The following is a 20,820-nucleotide window of genomic DNA, read 5'->3' as shown; positions in this document are numbered from 1 at the left end:
TATTGACGATGAAACACAGAAATTGCATCGGAATTAAATAGAAAAGGCACAATGCCCACTTAAGTACAAGAAGACTGACTCCTCCTACTGTCTATGTTTTGAACCATTCCAGTGACACTAGTTATAGATCCCGATGCTTCACTTCAGGTTTACTGTATCCCTCTCACCTTCTTATTGACGATGCAACACAGAAATTGCATCGAAATTAAATACAAAATGCACAATGCCGACTTAAGTACAAGAAGACTGACTGTTTTTACTGACTATGATTTGAACCATTCCTGTGACACTAGTTATAGATTAGGATGCTTCACTTCAGGTTTACTGTATCCCTCTGACCTTCTTATTGACGATGAAACACAGAAATTGCATCGGAATTAAATAGAAAAGGCACAATGTCGACATAAGTACAAACGACTGACTTTTCTTACTGTCTATGTTTAAAACCATTCCCGTGACACTAGTTATAGTTTCCGATGCTTCACTCCAGGTTTACTGTATCCCTTGGACCTTCTTATTGACGATGAAACACAGAAATTGCATCGGAATAAAATACAAAAGGCACAATGCCGACTTAAGTACAAGAAGACCTACTCTTCTTACTGACTATGTTTTGAACCATTCCTGTGACACTAGTTATAAATTCCGATGCTTCACTTCAGGTTTACTGTATCCCTTGGACCTTCTTATTGACGATGAAACACAGAAATTGCATCGGAATTAAATACAAAAGGCACAATGCCGACTCAAGTACAAGAAGACTGACTCTTCCTACTGTCCCATGTTTTGAACCCTTCCTGTGACACTAGTAAGACATTCCGATGCTTCACTTCAGGTTTACTGTATCCCTCTGATCTTCTTATTGACGATGAAACACAGAAATTGCATCGGAATTAAATACAAAAGGCACAATGCCGACTTAAGTACTAGAAGACTGACTCTTTTTACTGAATATGTTTTGAACCATTCCTGTGACACTAGTTATAGATTCGGATGCTTCACTTCCGGTTTACTGTATCCCTACGACTTTCTTATTGACGATGAAACACAGAAATTGCATCGGAATTAAATAGAAAAGGCACAATGCCGTCTTAAGTACAAGACGACTGACTTTTCTTACTGTTTATGTTTTGAACCATTCCTGTGACACTAGTTATAGATTCCGATGCTTCACATCTGGTTTACTGTATCCCTTGGACCTTCTTATTGACGATGAAAAACAGAAATTGCATCGGAATTAAATAGAAAAGTCACAATGCCGACTTAAGTACAAGAAGACTGACTCTTCTTACTGAGTATATTTTAAGCCATTCCTGTGACACTAGTTATAGATCCCGATGCTTCACTTCAGGTTTCTTGTATCCCTCTGACCTTCTTAGTGACTATGAACCACAGACATTGCATCGGAATTAAATAGAAACGCCACAATGCCTACTTAAGTACATGAAGACAGACTCTTCATACTGGCTATGTTTTGAACCATCCTGTGACACTAGTTATAGATTCCGATGCTTGACTTCAGTTTTACTGTATCCCATGGACCTTCTTATTGACGATGAAACACAGAAATTGCATCGGAATTAAATACAAAAGGCACAATGCCGTCTTAAGTGCAAGAAGATTGATTCTTCTTACTGTTTTGTTTTGAACCATTCCTGTGACACTAGTTATATACTCCGATGCTTCACTCCAGGTTCAGTGTATCCCTTGGACGTTCATATTCACGATGAAACTCAGAAATTAGATCGGAACTAAACACAAAAAGCACAATGCCGACTTAAGTATAAGAAGACTGACTCTTCTTACTGTTTATGCTTTGAACCGTTCCTGTGACACTAGTTATAGATTCCGATGCTACATTCCAGGTTTACTGTATCACTAGAACCTTCTTATTGACGATGAAACACAGAAATTGGATCGGAATGAAATACAAAAGGCACAATGCCGACTAAAGTAACAGAAGACTGACTCTTCTTACAGTCTATGTTTTGAACCATTCCTGTGACACTAGTTATAGATTCCGATGCTTCACTTGAGGTTTACTGTATCCCTAGGACCTTCTTATTGACGATGAAACACAGAAATTGCATCGGAATTAAATACAAAAGGCTCAATGCCGATTTAAGTACAAGACGACTGACTTTTCTTACTGTCTATGTTTTGAACCATTCCTGTGACACTAGTTATAGATTCCGATGCATCACATCTGGTTTACTGTATCCCTTGGACCTTCTTATTGACGATGAAACACATAAATTGCATCAGAATTAAATAGAAAAGGCACAATGCCGACTTAAGTACAAGAAGTCTGACGATTCTTACTGACTATGTTTTGAACCATTCCTGTGACACTAGCTATAGATTCCGATTTTTCACTTCAGCGTTACTGTATCCCTTGGACCTTCTTATTGACGATGAATCACAGATATTGCATCGGAATTAAATAGAAAAGTCGCAATGCCGACTTAAATACAAGAAGACTGTCTCTTCTTACTGTTTATGCTTTGAACCATTCCTGTGACACTAGTTATAGATTCCCATGCTTCACTTCAGGTTTATTGTATCCCTCAGACCTTCCTATTGACGATGAAACACTAAAATTGCATCCGAATTAAATACAAAAGGCACAATGCCGACTTAAGTACATGAAGACTGACTCTTCCTTCTGTCTATGTCTTGAACCAATCCTGTGACACTAGTTATAGATTCCGATGCCTCACTTCAGGTTTATTGTATCATTCTGACCTTCTTATTAACGATGAAACACAGAAATTGCATCGCAAATAAATACAAAAGGCCCAATGCCGACTTAAGTACAAGAAGACTGACTCTTCTTACTGTCTATGCTTTGAACCATTCTTGTGACACTAGTTATAGATACCGATGCTTCAATTCAGGTCTACTGTATCCCTTGGACCTTCTTATTGACGATGAAACACAGAGATTGCATCGGAATACAATACAAAAGGTACAATGCCGACTTAAGTACAAGAAGACTGACACTTCCTAATGTAAATGTTTGGAACCATTCCTGTGACACTAGTAATAGATCCCGATGCTTCACTTCAGGTTTACTGTATCCCTCTGATCTTCTTATTGAGGATGAAACACAGAAATTGCATCGGAATTAAATACAAAAGGCACAATGTCGAGTTAAGTACAAGAAGACTGATTGTTCCTACTGTCTATGTTTAAAACCATTCCTGTGACACTAGTTATAGATTTCGATGCTTCACTACAGGCTTACTGTATCCCTCTGATCTTCTTATTGACGATGAAACACAGAAATTGCATCGGAATTAAATACAAAAGGCACAATGACGACTTAAGTTCAAGAAGACTGACTCTTCTTACTGTCTATGTTTTGAACCATTCCTGTGACACTAGTTATAGATTCCGATGCTTCATTTCAGGTCTACTGTATCCCTTGGACCTTCTTATTGACGATGAAACACAGAGATTGCATCGGAATATAATACAAAAGGCACAATGCCGACTTAAGTACAAGAAGACTGACTCTTCCTACTGTCAATGATTTGAACCATTCCTGTGACACAAGTAATAGATCCCGATGCTTCACTTCAGGTTTACTGTATCCCTCTGATCTTCCTATTGACGATGAAACACAGAAATTGCGTCGGAATTAAATACAAAAGGCACAAGCCGACTTAAGTTCAAGAAGACTGACTGTTTTTACTGACTATGTTTTGAACCATTCCTGTGGCACTAGTTATAGGTTCGGATGCTTCACATCAGGTTTACTGTAACCCTCTGACCGTCTTATTGACGATGAAACACAGAAATTGCATAGGAATTAAATACAAAAGGCACATTGCCGAATTAAGTACAAGAAGACTGACTCTTCTTACTGTCTATGTTTTGAACCATTCCTGTGACACTAGTTATAGACTCCGATGTTTCACTCCAGGTTTACTGTATCCCTTGGACCTTCTTATTGACGATGAAACACGGAAATTGCATCGGAATTAAATACAAAAGGCACAATGCCGACGTAACTAAAAGAAATCTGACTTTTCTTACTGTCTATGTTTTGAACCATTCCTGTGACACTAGTTATAATTTATGATGCTTCACTTCAGTTTTACTGTATCCCTTGGACCTTCTCATTGACGATGAAACACAGAAATTGCATCGGAATTAAATAGAAAAGGCACAATGCCCACTTAAGTACAAGAAGACTGACTCCTCCTACTGTCTATGTTTTGAACCATTCCAGTGACACTAGTTATAGATCCCGATGCTTCACTTCAGGTTTACTGTATCCCTCTCACCTTCTTATTGACGATGCAACACAGAAATTGCATCGGAATTAAATACAAAAGGCACAATGCCGACTTAAGTACAAGAAGACTGACTGTTTTTACTGACTATGATTTGAACCATTCCTGTGACACTAGTTATAGATTTGGATGCTTCACTTCAGGTTTACTGTATCCCTCTGACCTTCTTATTGACGATGAAACACAGAAATTGCATCGGAATTAAATAGAAAAGGCACAATGTCGACATAAGTACAAACGACTGACTTTTCTTACTGTCTATGTTTAAAACCATTCCCGTGACACTAGTTATAGTTTCCGATGCTTCACTCCAGGTTTACTGTATCCCTTGGACCTTCTTATTGACGATGAAACACAGAAATTGCATCGGAATAAAATACAAAAGGCACAATGCCGACTTAAGTACAAGAAGACCTACTCTTCTTACTGACTACGTTTTGAACCATTCCTGTGACACTAGTTATAAATTCCGATGCTTCACTTCAGGTTTACTGTATCCCTTGGACCTTCTTATTGACGATGAAACACAGAAATTGCATCGGAATTAAATACAAAAGGCACAATGCCGACTCAAGTACAAGAAGACTGACTCTTCCTACTGTCCCATGTTTTGAACCCTTCCTGTGACACTAGTAAGACATTCCGATGCTTCACTTCAGGTTTACTGTATCCCTCTGATCTTCTTATTGACGATGAAACACAGAAATTGCATCGGAATTAAATACAAAAGGCACAATGCCGACTTAAGTACTAGAAGACTGACTCTTTTTACTGAATATGTTTTGAACCATTCCTGTGACACTAGTTATAGATTCGGATGCTTCACTTCCGGTTTACTGTATCCCTACGACTTTCTTATTGACGATGAAACACAGAAATTGCATCGGAATTAAATAGAAAAGGCACAATGCTGTCTTAAGTACAAGACGACTGACTTTTCTTACTGTTTATGTTTTGAACCATTCCTGTGACACTAGTTATAGATTCCGATGCTTCACATCTGGTTTACTGTATCCCTTGGACCTTCTTATTGACGATGAAAAACAGAAATTGCATCGGAATTAAATAGAAAAGTCACAATGCCGACTTAAGTACAAGAAGACTGACTCTTCTTACTGAGTATATTTTAAGCCATTCCTGTGACACTAGTTATAGATCCCGATGCTTCACTTCAGGTTTCTTGTATCCCTCTGACCTTCTTAGTGACTATGAACCACAGACATTGCATCGGAATTAAATAGAAACGCCACAATGCCTACTTAAGTACATGAAGACAGACTCTTCATACTGGCTATGTTTTGAACCATCCTGTGACACTAGTTATAGATTCCGATGCTTGACTTCAGTTTTACTGTATCCCTTGGACCTTCTTATTGACGATGAAACACAGAAATTGCATCGGAATTAAATACAAAAGGCACAATGCCGTCTTAAGTGCAAGAAGATTGATTCTTCTTACTGTTTTGTTTTGAACCATTCCTGTGACACTAGTTATATACTCCGATGCTTCACTCCAGGTTCAGTGTATCCCTTGGACGTTCATATTCACGATGAAACTCAGAAATTAGATCGGAACTAAATACAAAAAGCACAATGCCGACTTAAGTATAAGAAGACTGACTCTTCTTATTGTTTATGTTTTGAACCGTTCCTGTGACACTAGTTATAGATTCCGATGCTACATTCCAGGTTTACTGTATCCCTAGAACCTTCTTATTGACGATGAAACACAGAAATTGGATCGGAATGAAATACAAAAGGCACAATGCCGACTAAAGTAACAGAAGACTGACTCTTCTTACAGTCTATGTTTTGAACCATTCCTGTGACACTAGTTATAGATTCCGATGCTTCACTTGAGGTTTACTGTATCCCTAGGACCTTCTTATTGACGATGAAACACAGAAATTGCATCGGAATTAAATACAAAAGGCTCAATGCCGATTTAAGTACAAGACGACTGACTTTTCTTACTGTCTATGTTTTGAACCATTCCTGTGACACTAGTTATAGATTCCGATGCATCACATCTGGTTTACTGTATCCCTTGGACCTTCTTATTGACGATGAAACACATAAATTGCATCAGAATTAAATAGAAAAGGCACAATGCCGACTTAAGTACAAGAAGTCTGACGATTCTTACTGACTATGTTTTGAACCATTCCTGTGACACTAGCTATAGATTCCGATTTTTCACTTCAGCGTTACTGTATCCCTTGGACCTTCTTATTGACGATGAATCACAGATATTGCATCGGAATTAAATAGAAAAGTCGCAATGCCGACTTAAATACAAGAAGACTGTCTCTTCTTACTGTTTATGCTTTGAACCATTCCTGTGACACTAGTTATAGATTCCCATGCTTCACTTCAGGTTTATTGTATCCCTCAGACCTTCCTATTGACGATGAAACACAAAAATTGCATCCGAATTAAATACAAAAGGCACAATGCCGACTTAAGTACATGAAGACTGACTCTTCCTTCTGTCTATGTCTTGAACCAATCCTGTGACACTAGTTATAGATTCCGATGCCTCACTTCAGGTTTACTGTATCATTCTGACCTTCTTATTAACGATGAAACACAGAAATTGCATCGCAAATAAATACAAAAGGCCCAATGCCGACTTAAGTACAAGAAGACTGACTCTTCTTACTGTCTATGCTTTGAACCATTCTTGTGACACTAGTTATAGATACCGATGCTTCAATTCAGGTCTACTGTATCCCTTGGACCTTCTTATTGACGATGAAACACAGAGATTGCATCGGAATACAATACAAAAGGTACAATGCCGACTTAAGTACAAGAAGACTGACACTTCCTAATGTAAATGTTTGGAACCATTCCTGTGACACTAGTAATAGATCCCGATGCTTCACTTCAGGTTTACTGTATCCCTCTGATCTTCTTATTGAGGATGAAACACAGAAATTGCATCGGAATTAAATACAAAAGGCACAATGTCGAGTTAAGTACAAGAAGACTGATTGTTCCTACTGTCTATGTTTAAAACCATTCCTGTGACACTAGTTATAGATTTCGATGCTTCACTACAGGCTTACTGTATCCCTCTGATCTTCTTATTGACGATGAAACACAGAAATTGCATCGGAATTAAATACAAAAGGCACAATGACGACTTAAGTTCAAGAAGACTGACTCTTCTTACTGTCTATGATTTGAACCATTCCTGTGACACTAGTTATAGATTCCGATGCTTCATTTCAGGTCTACTGTATCCCTTGGACCTTCTTATTGACGATGAAACACAGAGATTGCATCGGAATATAATACAAAAGGCACAATGCCGACTTAAGTACAAGAAGACTGACTCTTCCTACTGTCAATGATTTGAACCATTCCTGTGACACAAGTAATAGATCCCGATGCTTCACTTCAGGTTTACTGTATCCCTCTGATCTTCCTATTGACGATGAAACACAGAAATTGCGTCGGAATTAAATACAAAAGGCACAAGCCGACTTAAGTTCAAGAAGACTGACTGTTTTTACTGACTATGTTTTGAACCATTCCTGTGGCACTAGTTATAGATTCGGATGCTTCACTTCAGGTTTACTGTATCACTCTGACCTTCTTATTGACGATGAAACACAGAAATTGCATCGGAATTAAATACAAAAGGCACATTGCCAAATTAAGTACAAGAAGACTGTCTCTTCTTACTGTCTATGTTTTGAACCATTCCTGTGACACTAGTTATAGACTCCGATGTTTCACTCCAAGTTTACTGTATCCCTTGGACCTTCTTATTGACGATGAAAGACAGAAATTGCATCGGAATTAAATACAAAAGGCACAATGCCGACGTAAGTAAAAGAAATCTGACTTTTCTTACTGTCTATGTTTTGAACCATTCCTGTGACACTAGTTATATTTTCCGATGCTTCACTTCAGGTTCACTGTATCCCTTGGACCTTCTTATTGACGATGAAACACAGAAATTGCATCGGAATTAAATGGAAAAGGCACAATGCCCACTTAAGTACAAGAAGACTGACTCCTCCTACTGTCTATGTTTTGAACCATTCCAGTGACACTAGCTATAGATCCCGATGCTTCACTTCAGGTTTACTGTATCCCTCTCACCTTCTTATTGACGATGCAACACAGAAATTGCATCGGAATTAAATACAAAAGGCACAATGCCGACTTAAGTACAAGAAGACTGACTCTTTTTACTGACTATGTTTTGAACCATTCCTGTTACACTAGTTATAGATTTGGATGCTTCACTTCAGATTTACTGTATCCCTCTGACCTTCTTATTGACGATGAAACACAAAAATTGCATCGGAATTAAATAGAAAAGGCACAATGTCGACATAAGTACAAACGACTGACTTTTCTTACTGTCTATGTTTTGAACCATTCCTGTGACACTAGTTATGGATTCCGATGCTTCACTTCAGGTTTACTGTATCCCTTGGACTTTCCTATTGACGATGATACACAGTTATTGCATCGGAATTAAATACAAAAGACACAATGCCGACTTATGTACAAGAAAACTGACCCATCTTACTGTCTATGATTTGAACCATTCCTGTGACACTAGTTATAGATTCCGATGCTTCACTTCAGGTTTACTGTATCCCTTGGACCTTCTTATTGACGATGAAACACAGAAATTGCATCGGAATTAAATAGAAAAGGCACAATGCCGATGTAAGTAAAAGAAGACTGAGTCTTCTTACTGTCTGTGTTTTGAACCATTCCTGTGACACTAGTTATAGATTCCGATGCTTCACTTCAGGTTTACTGTATCCCTCTCATCTTCTTATTGACGATGAAACACAGAAATTGCATCGGAATTAAATACAAAATGCACAATGCCGACTTAAGTGCAAGAAGACTGACTCATCTTATTGTCTATGTTTTGAACCATTCCTGTGACACTAGTTATAATTTCCGATGCTTCACTTCAGTTTTACTGTATCCCTTGGACCTTCTTTTTGACGATGAAACACAGAAATTGCATCGGAATTAAAAACAAAAGGCACAATGCCGACTTAAGTACAAGAAGACTGACTCTGCTTACTGTTTATGTTTTGAACCATATCTGTGACACTAGTTACAGATTCCCATGCACCACTTCACGTTTATTGTATCCCTCTGACCTTCCTATTGACGATGAAACACAGATATTGCATCCAAATTAAATACAAAAGGCACAATGCCGACTTAAGTACAAGAAGACTGACTCCTCCTACTGCCTATGTTTTGAACCATTCCTGTGACACTACTTATAGATCCCGATGCTTCACTTCAGGTTTACTGTATCCCTCTCACCTTCTTATTGACGATGAAACACAGAAATTGCATCGGAATTAAATACAAAAGGCACAATGCCGACTAAAGTACCAGAAGACTGACTCTTCTTACAGTCTATGTTTTGAACCATTCCTGTGACACTAGTTATAGATTCCGATGCTTCACTTGAGGTTTACTGTATCTCTAGGACCTTCTTATTGACGATGAAACACAGAAATTGCATCCGAATTAAATACAAAAGGCACAATGCCGATTTAAGTACAAGACGACTGACTTTTCTTACTGTCTATGTTTTGAACCATTCCTGTGACACTAGTTATAGATTCCGATGCTTCACATCTGGTTTACTGTATCCCTTGGACCTTCTTATTGACGATGAAACACAGAAATTACATCAGAGTTAAATGGAAAAGGCACAATGCCGACTTAAGTACAAGAAGTCTGACGAATCTTACTGACTATGTTTTGAACCATTCCTGTGACACTAGTTATAGATTCCGATTTTTCACTTCAGCGTTACTGTATCCCTCGGACCTTCTTATTGACGATGAAACACAGATATTGCATCGGAATTAAATAGAAAAGTCGCAATGCCGACTTAATTACAAGAAAACTGTCTCTTCTTTCTGTTTATGCTTTGAACCATTCCTGTGACACTAGTTATAGATTCCCATGCTTCACTTCAGGTTTATTGTATCCCTCAGACCTTCCTATTGACGATGAAACACAGAAATTGCATCCGAAATAAATACAAAAGGCGCAATGCCGACTTAAGTACAAGAAGACTGACTCTTCTTACTGTCTATGCTTTGAACCATTCTTGTGACACTAGTTATAGATACCGATGCTTCAATTCAGGTCTACTGTATCCCTTGGACCTTCTTATTGACGATGAAACACTGAGATTGCATCGGAATATAATACAAAAGGTACAATGCCGACTTAAGTACAAGAAGACTGACTCTTCCTACTGTCAATGTTTGGAACCATTCCTGTGACACTAGTAATAGATCCCGATGCTTCACTTCAGGTTTACTGTATCCCTCTGATCTTCTTATTGAGGATGAAACACAGAAATTGCATCGGAAATAAATACAAAAGGCACAATGTCGAGTTAGGTACAAGAAGACTGATTGTTCCTACTGTCTATGTTTAAAACAATTCCTGTGACACTAGTTATAGATTCTGATGCTTCACTGCAGGCTTACTGTATCCCTCTGATCTTCTTATTGACGATGAAGCACAGAAATTACATCGGAATTAAATACAAAAGGCACAATGACGACTTAAGTTCAAGAAGACTGACTCTTCTTACTGTCTATGTTTTGAACCATTCCTGTGACACTAGTTATAGATTTGGATGCTTCACTTCAGGTTTACTGTATCCCTCTGACCTTCTTATTGACGATGAAACACAGAAATTGCATCGGAATTAAATAGAAAAGGCACAATGTCGACATAAGTACAAACGACTGACTTTTCTTACTGTCTATGTTTTGAACCATTCCTGTGACACTAGTTATGGATTCCGATGCTTCACTTCAGGTTTACTGTATCCCTTGGACTTTCCTATTGACGATGATACACAGTTATTGCATCGGAATTAAATACAAAAGGCACAATGCCAACTTATGTACAAGAAAACTGACCCATCTTACTGTCTATGATTTGAACCATTCCTGTGACACTAGTTATAGATTCCGATGCTTAACTTCAGGTTTACTGTATCCCTTGGACCTTCTTATTGACGATGAAACACAGAAATTGCATCCGAATTAAATACAAAAGGCACAATGCCGACTTAAGTACATGAAGACAGACTCTTCCTACTGTCTATGTTTTGATCCAATCCTGTGACACTAGTTATAGAACCCGATGCCTGACTTCAGGTTTACTGTATCATTCTGACCTTCTTATTAACGATGAAACACAGAAATTGCATCGCAAATAAATACAAAAGGCGCAATGCCGACTTAAGTACAAGACGACTGACTCTTCTTACTGTCTATGCTTTGAACCATTCTTGTGACACTAGTTATAGATACCGATGCTTCAGTTCAGGTCTACTGTATCCCTTGGACCTTCTTATTGACGATGAAACACAGAGATTGCATCGGAATATAATACAAAAGGTACAATGCCGACTTAAGTACAAGAAGACTGACTCTTAATACTGTCAATGTTTGGAACCATTCCTGTGACACTAGTAATAGATCCCGATGCTTCACTTCAGGTTTACTCTATCCCTCTGATCTTCTTATTGAGGATGAAACACAGAAATTGCATCGGAATTAAATACAAAAGGCACAATGTCGAGTAAAGTACAAGAAGACTGATTGTTCCTACTGTCTATGTTTAAAACAATTCCTGTGACACTAGTTATAGATCCTGATGCTTCACTACAGGCTTAGTGTATCCCTCTGATCTTCTTATTGACGATGAAACACAGAAATTGCATCGGAATTAAATACAAAAGGCACAATGACGGCTTAAGTTCAAGAAGACTGACTCTTCTTACTGTCTATGTTTTGAACCATTCCTGTGACACTAGTTATAGATTTGGATGCTTCACTTCAGGTTTACTGTATCCCTCTGACCTTCTTATTGACGATGAAACACAGAAATTGCATCGGAATTAAATAGAAAAGGCACAATGTCGACATAAGTACAAACGACTGACTTTTCTTACTGTCTATGTTTTGAAACATTCCTGTGACACTAGTTATGGATTCCGATGCTTCACTTCAGGTTTACTGTATCCCTTGGACTTTCCTATTGACGATGATACACAGTTATTGCATCGGAATTAAATACAAAAGGCACAATGCCGACTTATGTACAAGAAAACTGACCCATCTTACTGTCTATGATTTGAACCATTCCTGTGACACTAGTTATAGATTCCGATGCTTCACTTCAGGTTTACTGTATCCCTTGGACCTTCTTATTGACGATGAAACACAGAAATTGCATCGGAATTAAATAGAAAAGGCACAATGCCGATGTAAGTAAAAGAAGACTGAGTCTTCTTACTGTCTGTGTTTTGAACTATTCCTGTGACACTAGTTATAGATTCCGATGCTTCACTTCAGGTTTACTGTATCCCTCTCATCTTCTTATTGACGATGAAACACAGAAATTGCATCGGAATTAAATACAAAATGCACAATGCCGACTTAAGTGCAAGAAGACTGACTCATCCTACTGTCTATGTTTTGAACCAATCCTGTGACACTAGTTATAATTTCCGATGCTTCACTTCAGGTTTACTGTATCCGTTGGACCTTCTTATTGACGATGAAACACAGAAATTGCATCGGAATATAATACAAAAGGCACAATGCCGACTTAAGTACAAGAAGACTGACTCTGCTTACTGTTTATATTTTGAACCATATCTGTGACACTAGTTACAGATTCCCATGCACCACTTCACGTTTATTGTATCCCTCTGACCTTCCTATTGACGATGAAACACAGAAATTGCATCCAAATTAAATACAAAAGGCACAATGCCGACTTAAGTACAAGAAGACTGACTCCTCCTACTGTCTATGTTTTGAACCATTCCTGTGACACTACTTAAAGATCCCGATGCTTCACTTCAGGTTTACTGTATCCCTCTCACCTTCTTATTGACGATGAAACACAGAAATTGCATCGGAATTAAATACAAAAGGCACAATGCCGACTAAAGTACAAGAAGACTGACTCTTCTTACTGTCTATGTTTTGAACCATTCCTGTGACACTAGTTATAGATTCCGATGCTTCACTTCAGGTTTACTGTATCCCTTGGACCTTCTTATTGACGATGAAACACAGAAATTGCATCGGAATTAAATAGAAAAGGCACAATGCCGATGTAAGTAAAAGAAGACTGAGTCTTCTTACTGTCTGTGTTTTGAACCATTCCTGTGACACTAGTTATAGATTCCGATGCTTCACTTCAGGTTTACTGTATCCCTCTCATCTTCTTATTGACGATGAAACACAGAAATTGCATCGGAATTAAATACAAAATGCACAATGCCGACTTAAGTGCAAGAAGACTGACTCATCTTATTGTCTATGTTTTGAACCATTCCTGTGACACTAGTTATAATTTCCGATGCTTCACTTCAGTTTTACTGTATCCCTTGGACCTTCTTTTTGACGATGAAACACAGAGATTGCATCGGAATTAAAAACAAAAGGCACAATGCCGACTTAAGTACAAGAAGACTGACTCTGCTTACTGTTTATGTTTTGAACCATATCTGTGACACTAGTTACAGATTCCCATGCACCACTTCACGTTTATTGTATCCCTCTGACCTTCCTATTGACGATGAAACACAGATATTGCATCCAAATTAAATACAAAAGGCACAATGCCGACTTAAGTACAAGAAGACTGACTCCTCCTACTGCCTATGTTTTGAACCATTCCTGTGACACTACTTATAGATCCCGATGCTTCACTTCAGGTTTACTGTATCCCTCTCACCTTCTTATTGACGATGAAACACAGAAATTGCATCGGAATTAAATACAAAAGGCACAATGCCGACTAAAGTACCAGAAGACTGACTCTTCTTACAGTCTATGTTTTGAACCATTCCTGTGACACTAGTTATAGATTCCGATGCTTCACTTGAGGTTTACTGTATCTCTAGGACCTTCTTATTGACGATGAAACACAGAAATTGCATCGGAATTAAATACAAAAGGCACAATGCCGATTTAAGTACAAGACGACTGACTTTTCTTACTGTCTATGTTTTGAACCATTCCGGTGACACTAGTTATAGATTCCGATGCTTCACATCTGGTTTACTGTATCCCTTGGACCTTCTTATTGACGATGAAACACAGATATTGCATCAGAATTAAATGGAAAAGGCACAATGCCGACTTAAGTACAAGAAGTCTGACGAATCTTACTGACTATGTTTTGAACCATTCCTGTGACACTAGTTATAGATTCCGATTTTTCACTTCAGCGTTACTGTATCCCTCGGACCTTCTTATTGACGATGAAACACAGATATTGCATCGGAATTAAATAGAAAAGTCGCAATGCCGACTTAATTACAAGAAAACTGTCTCTTCTTTCTGTTTATGCTTTGAACCATTCCTGTGACACTAGTTATAGATTCCCATGCTTCACTTCAGGTTTATTGTATCCCTCAGACCTTCCTATTGACGATGAAACACAGAAATTGCATCCGAAATAAATACAAAAGGCGCAATGCCGACTTAAGTACAAGAAGACTGACTCATCTTACTGTCTATGCTTTGAACCATTCTTGTGACACTAGTTATAGATACCGATGCTTCAATTCAGGTCTACTGTATCCCTTGGACCTTCTTATTGACGATGAAACACTGAGATTGCATCGGAATATAATACAAAAGGTACAATGCCGACTTAAGTACAAGTAGACTGACTCTTCCTACTGTCAATGTTTGGAACCATTCCTGTGACACTAGTAATAGATCCCGATGCTTCACTTCAGGTTTACTGTATCCCTCTGATCTTCTTATTGAGAATGAAACACAGAAATTGCATCGGAAATAAATACAAAAGGCACAATGTCGAGTTAGGTACAAGAAGACTGATTGTTCCTACTGTCTATGTTTAAAACAATTCCTGTGACACTAGTTATAGATTCTGATGCTTCACTGCAGGCTTACTGTATCCCTCTGATCTTCTTATTGACGATGAAGCACAGAAATTACATCGGAATTAAATACAAAAGGCACAATGACGACTTAAGTTCAAGAAGACTGACTCTTCTTACTGTCTATGTTTTGAACCATTCCTGTGACACTAGTTATAGATTTGGATGCTTCACTTCAGGTTTACTGTATCCCTCTGACCTTCTTATTGACGATGAAACACAGAAATTGCATCGGAATTAAATAGAAAAGGCACAATGTCGACATAAGTACAAACGACTGACTTTTCTTACTGTCTATGTTTTGAACCATTCCTGTGACACTAGTTATGGATTCCGATGCTTCACTTCAGGTTTACTGTATCCCTTGGACTTTCCTATTGACGATTATACACAGTTATTGCATCGGAATTAAATACAAAAGGCACAATGCCAACTTATGTACAAGAAAACTGACCCATCTTACTGTCTATGATTTGAACCATTCCTGTGACACTAGTTATAGATTCCGATGCTTAACTTCAGGTTTACTGTATCCCTTGGACCTTCTTATTGACGATGAAACACAGAAATTGCATCCGAATTAAATACAAAAGGCACAATGCCGACTTAAGTACATGAAGACTGACTCTTCCTACTGTCTATGTTTTGATCCAATCCTGTGACACTAGTTATAGAACCCGATGCCTGACTTCAGGTTTACTGTATCATTCTGACCTTCTTATTAACGATGAAACACAGAAATTGCATCGCAAATAAATACAAAAGGCGCAATGCCGACTTAAGTACAAGACGACTGACTCTTCTTACTGTCTATGCTTTGAACCATTCTTGTGACACTAGTTATAGATACCGATGCTTCAGTTCAGGTCTACTGTATCCCTTGGACCTTCTTATTGACGATGAAACACAGAGATTGCATCGGAATATAATACAAAAGGTACAATGCCGACTTAAGTACAAGAAGACTGACTCTTAATACTGTCAATGTTTGGAACCATTCCTGTGACACTAGTAATAGATCCCGATGCTTCACTTCACGTTTACTGTATCCCTCTGATCTTCTTATTGAGGATGAAACACAGAAATTGCATCGGAATTAAATACAAAAGGCACAATGTCGAGTAAAGTACAAGAAGACTGATTGTTCCTACTGTCTATGTTTAAAACAATTCCTGTGACACTAGTTATAGATCCTGATGCTTCACTACAGGCTTAGTGTATCCCTCTGATCTTCTTATTGACGATGAAACACAGAAATTGCATCGGAATTAAATACAAAAGGCACAATGACGGCTTAAGTTCAAGAAGACTGACTCTTCTTACTGTCTATGTTTTGAACCATTCCTGTGACACTAGTTATAGATTTGGATGCTTCACTTCAGGTTTACTGTATCCCTCTGACCTTCTTATTGACGATGAAACACAGAAATTGCATCGGAATTAAATAGAAAAGGCACAATGTCGACATAAGTACAAACGACTGACTTTTCTTACTGTCTATGTTTTGAAACATTCCTGTGACACTAGTTATGGATTCCGATGCTTCACTTCAGGTTTACTGTATCCCTTGGACTTTCCTATTGACGATGATACACAGTTATTGCATCGGAATTAAATACAAAAGGCACAATGCCGACTTATGTACAAGAAAACTGACCCATCTTACTGTCTATGATTTGAACCATTCCTGTGACACTAGTTATAGATTCCGATGCTTCACTTCAGGTTTACTGTATCCCTTGGACCTTCTTATTGACGATGAAACACAGAAATTGCATCGGAATTAAATAGAAAAGGCACAATGCCGATGTAAGTAAAAGAAGACTGAGTCTTCTTACTGTCTGTGTTTTGAACTATTCCTGTGACACTAGTTATAGATTCCGATGCTTCACTTCAGGTTTACTGTATCCCTCTCATCTTCTTATTGACGATGAAACACAGAAATTGCATCGGAATTAAATACAAAATGCACAATCCCGACTTAAGTGCAAGAAGACTGACTCATCCTACTGTCTATGTTTTGAACCAATCCTGTGACACTAGTTATAATTTCCGATGCTTCACTTCAGGTTTACTGTATCCGTTGGACCTTCTTATTGACGATGAAACACAGAAATTGCATCGGAATATAATACAAAAGGCACAATGCCGACTTAAGTACAAGAAGACTGACTCTGCTTACTGTTTATATTTTGAACCATATCTGTGACACTAGTTACAGATTCCCATGCACCACTTCACGTTTATTGTATCCCTCTGACCTTCCTATTGACGATGAAACACAGAAATTGCATCCAAATTAAATACAAAAGGCACAATGCCGACTTAAGTACAAGAAGACTGACTCCTCCTACTGTCTATGTTTTGAACCATTCCTGTGACACTACTTAAAGATCCCGATGCTTCACTTCAGGTTTACTGTATCCCTCTCACCTTCTTATTGACGATGAAACACAGAAATTGCATCGGAATTAAATACAAAAGGCACAATGCCGACTAAAGTACAAGAAGACTGACTCTTCTTACTGTCTATGTTTTGAACCATTCCTGTGACACTAGTTATAGATTCCGATGCTTCACTTCAGGTTTACTGTATCCCTTGGACCTTCTTATTGTGATGAAACAGAAATTGCATCGGAGATAAATACAAAAGGCACAATGCCGACTTAAGTACAAGAAGACTGACTGTTTTTACTGACTATGATTTGTACCATTCCTGTGACACTAGTTATAGATTCGGATGCTTCACTTCAGGTTTACTGTATCCCTCTGACCTTCTTATTGACGATGAAACACGGAAATTGCATCGGAATTAAATAGAAAAGGCACAATGCCGACTTAAGTACAAACGACTGACTTTTCTTACTGTCTTTGTTTTGAACCATTCCTGTGACACTAGTTATAGATTCCGATGCTTCACTTCAGGTTTACTGTATCCCTTGGACCTTCTTATTGACGATGAAACACAGAAATTGCATCGGAATTAAATAGTAAAAGCCCAATGCCGATGTAAGTACAAGAAGACTGAGTCTTCTTAATGCCTGTGTTTTGAACCATTCCTGTGACACTAGTTATAGGTTCCGATGCTTCACTTCAGGTTTACTGTATCCCTCTCATCTTCTTATTGACGATGAAACACTGAAATCGCATCGGAATTAAATACAAAAGGCACAATGGCGAATTATTTACAAGAAGACTGACTCTGCTTACTGTTTATGTTTTGAACCATATCTGTGACACTAGTTACAGATTCCCATGCACCACTTCACGTTTATTGTATCCCTCTGACCTTCCTATTGACGATGAAACACAGAAATTGCATCCAAATTAAATACAAAAGGCACAATGCCGACTTAAGTACAAGAAGATTGAATCCTCCTACTGTCTATGTTTTGAACCATTCCTGTGACACTACTTATAGATCCCGATGCTTCACTTCAGGTTTACTGTATCCCTCTCACCTTCTTATTGACGATGAAACCCAGAAATTGCATCGGAATTAAATACAAAAGGCACAATGCCGACTAAAGTACCAGAAGACTGACTCTTCTTACAGTCTATGTTTTGAACCATTCCTGTGACACTAGTTATAGATTCCGATGCTTCACTTGAGGTTTACTGTATCCCTAGGACCTTCTTATTGACGATGAAACACAGAAATTGCATCGGAATTAAATACAAAAGGCACAATGCCAATTTAAGTACAAGACGACTGACTTTTCTTACTGTCTATGTTTTGAACCATTCCTGTGACACTAGTTATAGATTCCGATGCTTCACATCTGGTTTACTGTATCCCTTGGACCTTCTTATTGACGATGAAACACAGAAATTGCATCAGAATTAAATAGAAAAGGCACAATGCCGACTTAAGTACAAGAAGTCTGGCGATTCTTACTGACTATGTTTTGAACCATTCCTGTGACACTAGTTATAGATTCCGATTTTTCACTTCAGCGTTACTGTATCCCTTGGACCTTCTTATTGACGATGAAACACAGATATTGCATCGGAATTAAATAGAAAAGTCGCAATGCCGACTTAATTACAAGAAGATTGTCTCTTCTTACTGTTTATGCTTTGAAGCATTCCTGTGACACTAGTTATAGATTCCCATGCTTCACTTCAGGTTTATTGTATCCCTCAGACCTTCCTATTGACGATGAAACACAGAAATTGCATCCGAATTAAATACAAAAGGCACAATGCCGACTTAAGTACATGAAGACTGACTCTTCCTACTGTCTATGTTTTGAACCAATCCTGTGACACTAGTTATAGATCCCGATGCCTCACTTCAGGTTTACTGTATCATTCTGACCTTCTTATTAACGATGAAACACAGAAATTGCATCGGAAATAAATACAAGAGGCGCAATGCCGACTAAAGTACAAGAAGACTGACTCTTCTTACTGTCTATGTTTTGAACCATTCCTGTGACACTAGTTATAGATTCCGATGCTTCACTTCAGGTTTACTGTATCCCTTGGACCTTCTTATTGTGATGAAACAGAAATTGCATCGGAGATAAATACAAAAGGCACAATGCCGACTTAAGTACAAGAAGACTGACTGTTTTTACTGACTATGATTTGTACCATTCCTGTGACACTAGTTATAGATTCGGATGCTTCACTTCAGGTTTACTGTATCCCTCTGACCTTCTTATTGACGATGAAACACGGAAATTGCATCGGAATTAAATAGAAAAGGCACAATGCCGACTTAAGTACAAACGACTGACTTTTCTTACTGTCTTTGTTTTGAACCATTCCTGTGACACTAGTTATAGATTCCGATGCTTCACTTCAGGTTTACTGTATCCCTTGGACCTTCTTATTGACGATGAAACACAGAAATTGCATCGGAATTAAATAGTAAAAGCCCAATGCCGATGTAAGTACAAGAAGACTGAGTCTTCTTAATGCCTGTGTTTTGAACCATTCCTGTGACACTAGTTATAGGTTCCGATGCTTCACTTCAGGTTTACTGTATCCCTCTCATCTTCTTATTGACGATGAAACACTGAAATCGCATCGGAATTAAATACAAAAGGCACAATGGCGAATTATTTACAAGAAGACTGACTCTGCTTACTGTTTATGTTTTGAACCATATCTGTGACACTAGTTACAGATTCCCATGCACCACTTCACGTTTATTGTATCCCTCTGACCTTCCTATTGACGATGAAACACAGAAATTGCATCCAAATTAAATACAAAAGGCACAATGCCGACTTAAGTACAAGAAGATTGAATCCTCCTACTGTCTATGTTTTGAACCATTCCTGTGACACTACTTATAGATCCCGATGCTTCACTTCAGGTTTACTGTATCCCTCTCACCTTCTTATTGACGATGAAACCCAGAAATTGCATCGGAATTAAATACAAAAGGCACAATGCCGACTAAAGTACCAGAAGACTGACTCTTCTTACAGTCTATGTTTTGAACCATTCCTGTGACACTAGTTATAGATTCCGATGCTTCACTTGAGGTTTACTGTATCCCTAGGACCTTCTTATTGACGATGAAACACAGAAATTGCA

The sequence above is a fragment of the Schistocerca serialis genome, chromosome 9 (genome assembly GCF_023864345.2).
Source record: "Schistocerca serialis cubense isolate TAMUIC-IGC-003099 chromosome 9, iqSchSeri2.2, whole genome shotgun sequence".
In the NCBI taxonomy this organism is placed as follows: Eukaryota; Metazoa; Arthropoda; class Insecta; order Orthoptera; family Acrididae; genus Schistocerca; species Schistocerca serialis.
The sequence above is the reverse complement of the archived record's forward strand: the minus strand, read 5'-3'. Positions refer to the sequence as shown.